A 15,049-nucleotide genomic window follows, 5' to 3' on the forward strand; every position below is an offset into this window, starting at 1 on the left:
ATATTATATGTTGTAAAAACTATTGTACAAATATAAATGATGAATTATTTAAGAATTAAGCTTTTTATACATTTTGATGAATGTAAAGTTTCGATTTACCAAGCAATAATTGATGTAAATGGAATTATTAAAAAAAAAAATATTGTTCTGGTCGATGAGCGAACAGGTACCTGAAATATTTGATATCATCATGCATTCGCAAGTAAATCTCGCTCCCCCCCCCCCCCAACTCCATACGTTTTCACACATAATCGGCAATTTTTCCATTTATTTTTTATCCACTTTTATCCGCTTTTATCCACTTTTATCACTAATTTGCACAATCAATAAAAAAACAAGGAGGCTAAACAATGCTTGGGAAGTATCGTAGCTGCGGAGTATTCTGAAAAATAAGCATGATCCGCAGGTCGAATATGCCATATGGATTTCTATATACAAATTATTAATTTTCTGGGAAGTATATTTGAAGCGTTCAATTAGAGATATTCATATATGTAAGAGCGTTGGAGGCGCGATTAGTTACCTTGGCATCGATTATACGGTTTTGTGCGCGGGTACGAAGGCTATCGACGAGGCTCGTTTTAAAATAAATAATTGTAGCATAGTTTGTGGCAATTACGTTACCGTACAGAATGAGATGTTAGTTGAAAGCCAGACTACGAGGAAGGTGTAATTGCATACCAGATCACTTCTCGGGAGTGCGTTCTGTTACTTCACACACACGATAAGTGCAAGTAACTCGGGACTCGCTCATTTTGTCACGCTTATCCTCCGATGGGACCGGAGTTCTTATTGTATCGCTACTGCCTGCCTACCTATCTACCTGACAGCCAATCAACGTACTTACTTACCTACGGCCGTGTGCGCCGATGATTCAATATTTAATTTGCTCGCACGGTCAGGAAATTACGCCTGTATTACGGCCGGCCACTCGGCAGCTCGGCAGCCTCTTCTCCGCGGCTCAACTGCTCGTCCTCGTAATTACAATGATCGAAGTTAGGGCCGCGCTCGGCTTTTGCGATTCGGCCGTTAAATTTTCCTGGCCAGCGCGGGCGGCTGAGCGAAGGAAGAGTCGAAGGTCCCGTTAGAGGACGCGCGACCCACACCCAACCCAACCGGAACCGCGCTAAGAAATCCGAGTCCGAGACTCCGGGTCACACACCCTCTCCCCTTCCCCGGGAAGCGAAGAACGTCAGTATTCGCTACTCTTGCTGGTCACAGCTCTCGAGGTCCCCAGCTCGACCACGAAATTCTTTATACGCTCTTTATATAATTTTGCACTTTCATTTTGTGCTTTCCGTTATATATATATATATATATATATATATAAGCGGGCCGTAAATTATTTTGCAGTCAAATAGAATTTCCTTAAAGTAGGACGTAGAATAAAATTTCCATTCATAGATATTAAAACAATAATAATTATGCACATTTCCACATAATCCATAAAATGACATGTTTATTAAAATTATATGGATTATTCGTCTTTGTATTCTGTAATTGTAGCTTATTATTTATTATATTCTCGCTTAGCCTTAATTTCATATTAATGTTTTATTTACAACATTTATTATTATTCATTGCTCTATATTGAAATATATAATAAATAAACAAATGAGTTCATTAATGGTAGATAGGATTACATAAGAAGAATAATTTTTGTTTTATAACAATCTCTATTTGTTCAATTGAAAATTTGTTTGATTGAAAATAGTTTATAAAATTTTGATACAAATGAGTCATGCCTTAATTTTAAATCAGTCACATATATTATCAATTTTTTCTTAACTTATTTTAAATCCATATTAAATAATGTTCTGTTATATATTAGAAAGTTATGTTTACTATTACCTTTCTATTTTTACTCGGGTGAATATTCTTGTTTTGCTACAATAATATTAAATAAACGAGAAAGATTTAAGTATCAGCTTGTGTATGAAAGCGTTAAGTCCTTACCAAGATAATAATGATTAAACGAACTATTTCTCTTTTATGAAATTTATACTGAATCGGCAGAATGAAAAAAACATTTGGCACAGCGACTTCACATTACTATAAATTATATTTAATATCCCCTTTAGCTAATTAGTTTTCATCTAACTAATGTTAATTAGAAATGGTTATTTGAACAAAATTGCACGAAATTTATGATTAATATAAAATTTTCAGTTTTAAAAAGTTAAATTAAATGTGCGCAATCAAATCACATTAAATAAAAATCATTATTTCGTATTTATTCGTTTCGTTAGTAATTGCTGAAGTAACGACTAAAATTTTAATATATATATATATATATATACAGTATAATACACAGGTAAAAGATATGAAATTTATAGCAAATAAATAAGTATAAAAAGTTGGATGAAGAGCATATAAAAGATTTACATCGTGAGAAAGCAGATGTGCCAAGTCTCGCAGATAAAGGATCCAACACCTTTCGGTCTAGTGTATATCGAAAGAGCAAAAGAGTGAGAACGTGCCAAGCAGTTAACTATGCGAGAGAAAATAATTTTCGAGTGATTTGCTAGATCTTTTCTCCTTTTCGATGCTCTCTCTCTCTCTCTTTCTCTCTCTCTCTCTCTCTCTCGCACTATCGTCATTTCTCTAACTTTCTCTCTTTTTACTTCCTTCTCAACTTGCGGCAGCAGATGCATGCACTTGTGCAATTCATGCATAGATGTATAATCGCATGTATTCACTTTGCATTCGATGTACACAGTGTTTCCGCATTGGTCGAGTTGTAGAAGCTTAAGAAAACGCGAGCGCAAGGCAGTGGTAAAAAGAAGCATACCAATGGTTATCGAAAAATGTACATAGCGCACTTGTATTATTAAGAAAATGGTAGAAAATAGCAAAAAGTCAAGTCAAATTGAAAGACGATTGAAAATGTTATGTAATTTGCGAGGTATCTTCTTCGCAATATACGGTGTAGCACATTAATGTGATCTTATATTACGATCTTTTGCGTGCATTATTAAGAAGTTATTCTGAAATTAATATTTTCTTTTCTGAAAAATCAATTGTTTGGAATTTTAATGAGAAAATTAGATAATGGCTCGCATTGAAAAATTACGATAAGAATAAAAATGTTATTGATTACCATTCAATTGACCCTCTTATTTGTATAATAGCTTCTTAGTTAAGTAATTACGAAATATTATGGAGTTTGATTTTTGACATAAATATTATCACCGTTTGACGACAACGCAAAAAAAAAAGGGAAAATTGAAGTTTGTTGAATTAGAATTACGTAATAAGTGTTTTTTGTTACATGTGCTGCATAATGTCGAGTAGTAATGCCATTATTCACGTAATCGCGTAGTCGAATTCGTAAAACAATTATTATCGTTGCCTTGAAGTGTGAGTAAATTATATTTTCCAGTATGTCAGATTCATTTCAGATGGCCAAAACAAAGAAAAAATTAACTTCTTACTCAGTGACGAAAAAGCCTCTCGCAACTCGAGCAATTCCACCTCTTATTTCTCGGAGCAATAATAAGAAATGCTCGAGTATGTTTCTGGCGTCACCCGACTTGCACTCGAGAGCGCAGTCGAAGATGAAGTTGAAAAAAGGGATTCAGTCAGTCATTCCCCGGTGCAAATACACGTCATACTTGCATTCTTAGAAAGGAATCTTGCCTCCCTACTCTCGTCTCAGTCTTGCTCTCTCCCCCCCCCCCTTCTCACGAACCTTCGTAGGGCTGTCCATTAGTTTTCCCTTTCTTCGCGACGTCGCGAGGAAAGCGACGAAGTCGAAAGCCTGTCTCCGTATTGGATGTTGATGTTGACAGTGTGGTGGGGAGTCTGCAATTATCACTAGTCGAATGAAATATTTTTTCCTTCTGACCCCTGGCCAATTTCTTCCTCTCACCAAGATCGGCTCCGCATTACCAGGAAACTGTCCCAAGCATAAGAAGAGCAGAAGAAACTCCTCGCCAGGAACATCAACATCCGATACGAGCATCAACACGGTAAGCTTCGGTATAGGGGAATAGCCACTACACGCGCACCCCACATCTCCACGTAACTATCGGCTCTGTGTACATGATGTTTGTAGGTTCGCGAGATTTCATCTTTTTTAGCTTCACTTTCTTTATCCCTCTGGCTTTCGATCACTTTCAACGAATACAAGAAAGGCTAAGGGGCCTATTACGGGGCCATAAAACCAGTGGACTAGGCTTCTCATATACTTTTATACGTGTTGTACGTCTGTCCGTTGAACGTGAGTAAAAGTAATATACGCGTGCGGTAAAGAGCGGGAAAGGGGGAGGTTTGCGCACCGCACACTATCTTAAGCCAGGACAATATTTGAGGGGACTGGACATAAGTCGACCATTTTACGGCGAGATCTGCGAGAAAGTCCCTCGTCTTTTAAGGCTCTCTCACACGCAAGGTCGTCCCGTCCTTTATTGTTTTTCAATTTGTATCGGTTGACTGTGAGAATTGAACCCAGATGACAATCCTCCACATTTCAAACGACTTTTATGATTTTATATTCGACCTTCCAACGTATTGTGCACGGAAAAATATCAATGTTTATAAAAACATACGGAATCAAAGGTAGATGGGTAATTCAAATAAATTATAAGGACATTAAACTTTAAGTATGCCAACTGTACGAATTTAAATTATCGGTTGTGTATATTATTTATTTTCAGTATACTTAAATTATATTGAATGACCTTATATAATTTGCACTTTCTAATTATTAATAGCGCCTAACTTATTAGGATATCGAAATTACGAACTGCGCTCTAATTTGTTAACAAAATTGCAGAATAATTTAATAACGTAAGATCAGGAATATCTTCCATTTCCAGCGAAATATACTTAATGCAATAATCTATATGTTTATATATCATGATATGATGAATGTATAATAATTTTAACAAATAAATCAAGAACTTCTGTCACTTCTGCATAGATAATATTCATTGCGTTCAATTGTTACTATTTTTTTTTTAACTATTACTATTATTTATCATAAGTAATTCAATATTTTAATAACATTGAATATTTCATTTCTATTAGCAAGAACTGCATATTATATTAATAAAGCTAAATCATTGGATGAAATAAAATTATTTTAAACTTTAAGGAAACATTATTAATACATGGATACACGTATTATGTTTTTATCTAAAATTATCTTAATTGATAATGAAATGTTAAACAGGACTATAGTAATTGTTTATTGTAGTAATTGCTCTTTCTTATAAACATAACATTTATAAACATAATATTTATAACATTTCGTTATAAACATCTCACCTACATGAAAAAACACTTATTCCTATCTGTAGTTAAAGATACCAACATTCGCACAAACCAGTCTGCCTGATCCTTTCTATTGCTAATAAACTATATGCGGATTTTTCCCATATACAGATAAACTATTAAGTAGGTTGAGATATCATTTTACTAATTCAGTAGGCACTAAAATAGTTTTCGTTCATGGCTTTCCTTCCTCGAGGTGTATCAGACTTTCGAAGCACATTCTATAAACGACGTATAAATATAATCTATTTATATTTCTCTTTTTATTCTAGCTGATCCCTTAACTGAAGACGCCCTAAAATAAAGAAGAACCATAATATTATTAAAGTCATGATTAGGTAAACTGATAAAATATAAGTGAGCTGTGAGGCATCTGGTTATTATATTGAAATAATTGAAACAAAAATAAAAAGTCACCGATGTTTTATTGTAAATGTAGTACAATTTAAATAAAAAAAATGCAATAAAATATAAACACGCGCGCACACGCACAAAAACGCGCACGCCCACACGTACACACACCAATATATTTAAATATACGAAAGTTTTTTTTTCAATTATAGATTTGTCAAAATTAAAAACAAAATTAAAAATGTATTTTTCTTATTCAAATCATTTCTATATTATTAAAAAGTTCAATTAAAAGTTCAATACCTTTAATCATTTTTCTGTTATGCATGGAAATAATGACACGCAAAAATAATATAACGCTAGCAATAATTATCTTTAAATAATTGACAAGATATACGCAAATTCTCTTATATGAAGTCAAGAAACTCATAAATATTTACTATTCGTACTAAAACTATAATAATTGTATAATAAAATTCGATTTCCAATTTTCTATATTTCGAACATATCACCTTCATATCATTATCAGTGGCTATATTTTTATTCCAAGTCAATACATATCGAATGTTTTCAATTTATTAAGTAAAGATTAATGAACACTTTTCATCATCTTTCTGATAAAAGAAAAAGAAAAAAAAACAAAAGAAAAAATTAAATTATCCCGAAGCAATTTTTAAAAAATTTGTTTAAAAACATAATACAATTTATATATAGTGCAAGCATATTGAATAAAATGAGTGATTTTTTCGTTAAAACTATTTCATGCCACATATCTATTGCACTATTTCTGATTACGAAAGCAGTGTATATATTTGCGTATTGGCACAATAGTTCGACTGTGCGGATCGAAAGCGCGTGTAAATAAGAAGTTGATTCGACGATCCCGGAAGCGGAAAGTCAATGACACGAGTTGAGGTGGGAAAGGAAGTAGAATGAGATGTAAAAGAAGAAGAATAAGAAGAAGGAGAAGAAGGAGAAGAAGGAGAAGAAGGAGAAGAAGGAGAAGAAGGAGAAGAAGGAGAAGAAGGAGAAGAAGGAGAAGAAGGAGAAGAAGGAGAAGAAGGAGAAGAAGGAGAAGAAGGAGAAGAAGGAGAAGAAGGAGAAGAAGGAGAAGAAGGAGAAGAAGGAGAAGAAGGAGAAGAAGGAGAAGAAGGAGAAGAAGGAGAAGAAGGAGAAGAAGCTGCCGCTGCTGATAATGATGATGATGATGTTGACGACGATGACGAAGACGACGACGACGACGACTATGACGATGACGACTATTACGACGACGACGACGACGACGACGACGACGACTATGACGACGACGACGACGACGACGATGACGACGACGACGACAACGACGACGATGATGATGATGATGATGATGAAGGAGGTTGGGAGAGGAGAACGTTGGAGCTAACAGGACAAGAAAGCGCAGCATCGCAATTCACTTCCGGTCTTACGTGATGCGGCCGATTCAATGCCAGGCACTACGCTATTAGAACAAGTGCGCGCGAGGGCTGTGCTTATGTGGGGGCAATGTGAGTGATGGGAAGCTACTTGTCGCCAAACGAGTGGTGCATGTCGTATTAAAGGAAGTGGTTTTGTTCGCTTCATTCTACCATTTAATGAACACACTTTCAGCATTTTAGATACTCCATAGATGATTTTATTATTTCTATAGGAACACCTGCATCGATCGTTACATTAAGTAAGAAAAAAAAAAACAAAAAAAAAATAATAAAGATACATAATTCTATCTTTATTATAATAAAAAGAATATGAATTAAAGGCAAATAATGTAAATTTCTTGTTAAAATACCCTGGGTTATTAATAAGAATGGCAAAATAAAATTAAAAATATAAAGTTATTAAATATATATTTTAATGAATATTTTATTACTTATTTGTAGAAATGACAAAAATATTAAAATTTTGTTGAAAAGGAAATTAATCGTGTACTCTGTATTATAAAAGATGATTATTCTTTATAGCTGTGATTTAATTAATTAAAACTTTATTTTTGTATACATATTTTCTCGAATTTATATAGATTATTAATACTTATTTATTGAATTGAAGATTTTCATTGAAAAATTCAAATTCTTTCTTCAATCTAATATTGGCTTTTATCTCATCCAATGTTTCATCAATTATAGAAACAATATTTTTGAAATAACCAATTGTTTTTAATATTGTAACATAAGTAAAATATTATAAGCTATTTGATTTTGATTATTTATTATGTAAGATAAAAATATTCATAAGTGAACAGTATACAGGCTATTACATTATTGATAGCCATCTTTTTTCTTGGTAAAAATAAAATTTTAAATATATTTTAAGATCCAAATCTAATGATCCGTTAAAAATCCGATTAGTATTTACTTAATTTTTAAATTTATAAATATAAGATTCTTATGATCTAATTTTCTAAAAATTACTTCCGTTAAACGGAAATTGGTGCTATCGAAAACAGAGTAATTAACTTAGAATAATTTTTGTCTTCGAATACGTTGCTATAAATGGATAAGTATCAATAAATAATATATATATATATATATATATATATATATATATATGTTCTACTCTCTTTTACAATAAAGAATTACAAGATTAACAAATTATACAATCTTTATTTTTCGTATTTATAATCAATAATAGCGAAGTACTTTTTATTATATCTTATAAGTATTATTTATAGAATATTTTCGTGACTACTATTTTTTCAATACTCTCAAAATTTATATCTATGTACTTAGTGCTATTGTACTTTTTATCGCTTCTTTGACAAGGAATCAAGATAATTTCTTAGTAATATGTCTTTTCACAGGTTTGTTCATTGGTTCTCGGATATCTCATATGAATGCGAAAAAATTGAAGAAAAATTAGATGAAACGCGACAAGATAACATCGAAGTTCAGGTGGAAAATATCTAGAGGATATCACAAAATACAGAAAATATAAGAAGCATAAATACATAAAGGGTAAGAGGAAGAAGAGTAAGAGAGAAAGATAGAGTAAACGAAGGGCAAAGATGAAGTTCTGCCCTGACTTTTGCTTCGCTTCCCCACTTCCACGAAGAATATTAAAGTTGAGTGAATGGAAGCGAGTTGCAATGAAACGATATGGATGGCTGCGGGATGCAGTTTTCAGTCTCGAGGACTCTAACTTCATCCTAATTATGTCATAACAATTTCACTCTGCTCACAGAAAGAAATAAAGAAAGCTGGCATGGCAAGTCAGAGTGAAGGAGAAAAATAGAGAAAATGAGGGAATGAGAGGAAGGTAGCCTTAAACTCACTTTACCTTCACTTCCTTGCGGACCTTTTTGTTTTGTACAATCTCTCTATACTCATTGATCCCTCGACTTTTTTTCAGTCATCCACTGGCCCTTTTTTCTCTACCGACGATCATCCGCCATTTGTCGCTTGATGCTTCGTTCTGTTCGTTGGAAGAGAACTTGTGTACAAACACATGTATTGTCTTTAATGAAAGGATGAGACAATCTCATAAGTTCCGAAGATGAACAGGAAGTAGCCGCCGGCCTTTAGCACGAATACCATCACTAGATGACTCTGGCGAATCTCTTCTTACATTATTTTTTTTTAACGTATTTTTTACATCTTTATATATTGACTTTTTTCTCATCTCTGAAAGGAAAATGAATAAGTGTTAAGATTGATTTTTCGTTAAATTGTGTGTAAATGAGTCGACGCAAAGAGAAAGAAAGCCGATCCGAGCTTGGCAGTCTTTCAATTTCATCCCATTTATTTTATAAATTATCATTTATTAAAATGGTGTTTAAAAAATCTTAATTATATTTTTTTTTTTATAATTTAGATGTAATATAGAATCAAGGGAATTTTTCTTTTAAAGTCAAAATTGAATGTCAAGTGTAATCAAATAAATACTAACTATTGGAAAATAGCAGATTAACTAGATTATATCAATAATAACAGTGTCTGTATTTAAATTAATTTACAAAAATAATATATATATATATATATATATATATATATATTGTAAACAATGAATTAATATAGATGTTCAAATACTTAAATTTTATTTTATTAAAATATTATTAAAATTGGAAAATTTTTACTCGTTACGTTTAAGAATGTGCCACTATATTGCAATGTTATTGTATAATTAATTGAAACTGCTCTCTCTCTCTCTCTCTCTATATATATATATATATATATATATATTTATATTTATATGAGGATTGATAGAAGTTCAATATACAACTCTTTATATTGTTAAATATAATTTTAAAAATTTAGTTTTTATAAGTTAGTAGTTGGTGATAAATAAAGACAAAATATCCTATACCAATTTAATAGAATAATCAGTATAGATGAAAATAATCAACATGATATCGTGCGAATATTTTGGTTCGATTCATAATACTTCAATTAAATATTTGATTGAAGACGAGATCTATAATATATCAGTCTTAGCCAAATGGAGGATTACAAATTTCGCCTAGATTTTTAATTTGGATACAGTAATCAATTTTTGCATTTCTAATGGAAGGATAAAGGTAGAATGAAATAAGGCCAATGAATAATATAGCTTAAGTCTTTGAAAAGTTGTAAATCATAAAAATATATAATGAAAAATTTTAAAATGTCTCATTTGGCTTTAAATTATAAGTCTTAAGAGATAATTAATATTCATATTTTATTTAGGCTTTTGTAAATAATATAAGTGATATATTCAAACGTTTCATTCGATCGAAATTCATTCTTTAAAGGGATGTCATGGATTAGTTATTAGTTGATGAATCATTCCAAAACGAAATTGTTAACGTTCTCCTCGTCAATATGCTAAGTTACGTAAATAGATTAAGGATAATGAACAAGTAAAAAGAATAATGAATAAGTAAAAAGAATAATGAATTTTAATGGCTCAGTTGTAAGTATCAATTTTTCTCGAACAGTTTTCGTCTTGCAGGTTGTATGCAGCACAAAAAAGGTTGAAGAAGAAAAACGACCGTTCCGCCCTTTTCGCAGCAAGTTTTTCAGCATTCCTGGTGCAACTCATACGCTTGACGTCAGTTAGTCGATATCCCAGGAATTAACAATTTTCCATCGACTTCGCAGAAACGAGCGCATACAACTCTTGATTACGTTTTTACGCTCCCCTCGCCCTGTACCTGCCCCCTCGCCATCCACCTTGCCATCAACCACCGTGGAGCCTTGAGCCTGTGCCGGCACGTATTGTTCATTCCTTCGCCGTGCACACACACCACCCGTGTCGTATCTCTCACTCTCTCTCTCTCTCTCTCTCTCTCTCTCTCTCTCTCTCTGGCTCCCTCTCTGGCTCTCTCTGGCTCTCTTCACTCGTTTTGCTGACTCGGGCGAAGGCGTTCGTGGACCACGGCCACCGGCAGCGGCAGCATCCCATTGTTCCGTGAAGTAACTCCTCGGGCTCGCGAGGGACGCGGGATCTTTGTGTTGCGAGTTGCGCTACTCTTGAACGTCAGGAAAAAAGGGGCAGGAGAATGAAAGAGGGCGCGCGTCGCGCTTCACATGCGTTTCGTTTCCTCTCCCTCTCTCTCTCTCTCTCTCTCCCTCCCTCTCTCTCTCTCTCTCTCTCTCTCTCTCTCTCTCTCTTCCTCCTCTTTTTTGTTATTGCCTTTCTCTGGACTATTCTTTCTTTCTTGTTTAAGGAGTGGGAGCCCGGACGAGCGTGGCCGACCGTTAGAATGGGACCCGCGAGGAAAATTTTTCATTTCCTGCCTCCATCGCGTCTCGCCTACTACACGCCGAAGAAGACAATACGGATGTACCTGCGGTCGAGAAATCGCATTACACGGCCCAGACCCGGCGCCTCGCGACTCTCCATCTATTTACGACTTCCACTTGGTTTTTCGATGCATCGGCTCTCCTTCTTCTGTGTTTACTTTCCCCTGAGGACTAATCGAAGCTATTGCACTACTGTTACGTGAAGCTGTTTTCGGTGAAGACGTCATGGGTGTAGGAAACACGCGTTAAACCTTAAAATGCTCGTGTCACGCAGCCTTCCATGCTCGATTTTATGTAATCATTTAGTTAGAACGATACTTAGTAAAATGTATTTGTTTCTTTCCCGGTCGAATTATATCTGACGTTTAGTTTAGTTTGAGAAACATAATATTACGAAATAACAATACTATTTCTAAAAGAAAAATTATTATTGTTATCATTACTATTATGATTAGTATTGTTTTTGTTATTATTATTACTATTATTATTACTATCTTTTTTATTAAGGAATTATTAATATATTTACTGCTGGTTACATATTGTATTATCGATTAATTCCTGTGAATCGAAAATTTTAAAAATCTCAATTATACGACAAAGTTACAAAGTAACATAATTTTAAATCACAATTATCTCCATATTTGATTATCATTAATAAATGTATATTTTTAAAGGTAGATTTATAATATAATGAGATTAAAGTGATCGACCATAAAATTTTTCTCGTGGTGACACTAAAAAGAGCCATAAAAATTGTCTTTGGAAAATGTTAATTCATCTGTCATTTATATTATTAATATAGTAACAATTTAAGAATGCAAAACGTACGTTATCATAAAAACAATCTCTATTTTATATCCCATTAATTAAGATTTTATCCATAACTATTCGAGTATGCTGCAGGGTGACTTTCATATTAATATTTATTTTAATATATTTTATCAACTCACACTGCGATGAATGAAATGGCTTAAATTTTTACGTTCTTTATCTCGGTTCGTTATGCAGATTTTTCTAAACTATATTTTGTTAATTGCATAGATGATGAAATAGAGACCTTAATTTGCTTGTTTGCAGATATGATAAATACTTTTACATTATGCTTAATAGGGCTTAAAAATACACAATGGTACAAAAGAATTGCGCGTCAGGAGATACCTCGAAAAACTTTGCGCGCGCACGCACGCACGCACGCACGCACGCACGCACACACACACACACACAGAGAGAGAGAGAGAGAGAGAGAGAGAGAGAGAGATACACACGTTTAATATAATGCAAAGGTGTTGGAGCGAAACGTGGGCGGAACTGACATGGTGGTATAAAGTCGATAAAAAAAATAAAGTAATGCGGGCACAAGAGGGAAATGCAGGAGAGAACGATGTAGAGAGTTGTTAATAAATACGAAAGACAGATAGGTAGGTAGATATATAGTGTGTGAGAGATAGAGATAGAGATAGATAGATAGATAGATAGATAGAGAGAGAGAGAGAGAGAGAGAGAGAGAGAGAGAGAAAGGGAACGCGGTTATCGGATTGGGGAAGGGGGAGTCAGTGGTCTCTTCTCCGCTTGCATGTATCAGCTTTTTTTTATCGAACGTGAACGTTCTCAGGCCAGATTGGCAGTGGCGGCAACGGCGTCGGCCTCTTCATCGACACCCATGTAACAAGCCGCCATCGGAATGCGGGGTAGCACAGGGATGCAGTTCATTCGTCACGATTTCCGTCTCCGTCACGAGTAGCGAGGTACATAACACACGCGTAAGGTGTGAACTTCCTTGGCGACGAGAGACGGTAGGCGCGTGAAAAACTGCTCGATCACAGGCGTGAAGAAGCGGAGGTTCGAATGGGCGAAGATGTATCGCGGGATCAAGAACGAAAAAAGGGAGAACGTGATGAAGTGGTGGGAGGTGGAGGGCACCCGGAGATTGGGAGGCGAAGATTTGCTCGAGGCCGATTTGTATGCGCGTCCGGAAGTGCGGGTGATGTTTTCGCGCTACGTAGGCGGCGCTTGATTTTTTATTGCACTTGGTTTTCTAGGCTCATTTTTTCGCTTCTAGCACTTTCTCAACGTGTGTTTTGCCATGAACATTTCGAGAACGTAACCACAGACGCTTATCTGACAGTCGCGATGGACTAACGATATTTAATAGCAATTGCTGATTTAACAAGCTTGCAGTAAGCATTTTAATCGACTCAAGCAGCTTATCTTAGCATCTCATTGCCATTATTATTATTAAGATATATTACGGTTAGAAATCTTGCTTTCCAATCATATTCAATTCAAGAGAATTTTAAAATACGCGTGATTTATACAACATGAAATCGCGCAGGATTTATTCGATTTGATATTTGGACCGGCATCGTTTCCATTTTTGATAAATTAATCTAAATTCTATTTATAGACCTTGGCATTAGTTTTTACGTAAATCAATCTTAATTGTATAAGTATATCGAACGAGTCTTTATAGATTTATCTAAATGATTAACAGATAGCAAAGAATAATTAATTTTATATTATTCATTTTAATTTATTATAAATTCATAATTTGTAATTAAATAGAATCTTATTCATTGGTAAATTACGTAATAAAAAAACAAATTTTATTTAACATTAAAATTAAATTAAGTGTATATTATTTTCACTATAATTTTCACTAATGTATTGTTTTAAAAAATTTCGCTTATTTTGTCTTATATTATTAAAGCACAAAAACTCGTTTGTAATATGATATATTTTTATATATCTTAATTTCGTAATAGATGGTGATGAGTGTGAATTTAAATGAAAATTTTATTCCATTTGCGTAATATTTATACATTACGCAGATTAGTGTAACGCTTCATAGTTTTAAAATTCAATTTCATAAGTCTATCTTACTGAAAAAGCGATTCATTAATATTTTAAATTGTTTAAAAAAAGAAAGCCTTTTTTAATTTAAGAAAGATTTTTTACTATACGATCATTTTGCCTGTGCTAATTATGTTTCACATTACAAGAAAAATTATCTTTAAAAGTAATATAAAAAAATCCATTATATATATATATATATATATATATATATATATATACTTTTTATATTTTAATTACAGATATTTTTATCAGGAATATTTGTTAAATGTTTAAAATAATATTGTTTAAAAGTATTGATTAAAATTTATTTAAATATTTTTTAATGTAAGCATTTTAATTCTTAATAGAATTATTTAATTAATTATAAGAAATAATTATTAATTTAACTGATAATTATATTTCATACGTATAACAAGTAAAAAATTCTTATTCAAAGTATTAATTCAAATAATTCTTTCTACAAGCATAAATTTCATTTGATTTGATTATTCTCTTATGTCGCTCATAATGACATACATAAGGGCCAAATTGTATTGCTTATAAAGCTTATAAAATGAATTATTAAATAATTAGAAAGATTATAATAAATACCTTTTATATGAGTATAAACTTGACAAAATCAATTAAATAATTTATAAATAATTTAAAAAACCAATAGTTTCGATTAATTTTTGAGGAAACAACTTGAACACGCATATTCATTAAAATATTCGTCTGTATTAATGATTAACGAAATTATTCAGTCGTACCAATTAATGGTATCGGGTTGGACGATTCGTAAACAAGTGAGCTGTATCTTTGCATTCTTTTAATTTGATGCTCAGAAATAGTGG

Source organism: Ceratosolen solmsi, unplaced genomic scaffold, assembly GCF_000503995.2.
Source record: "Ceratosolen solmsi marchali unplaced genomic scaffold, CerSol_1.0 scaffold29, whole genome shotgun sequence".
NCBI classification, from domain to species: domain Eukaryota; kingdom Metazoa; phylum Arthropoda; class Insecta; order Hymenoptera; family Agaonidae; genus Ceratosolen; species Ceratosolen solmsi.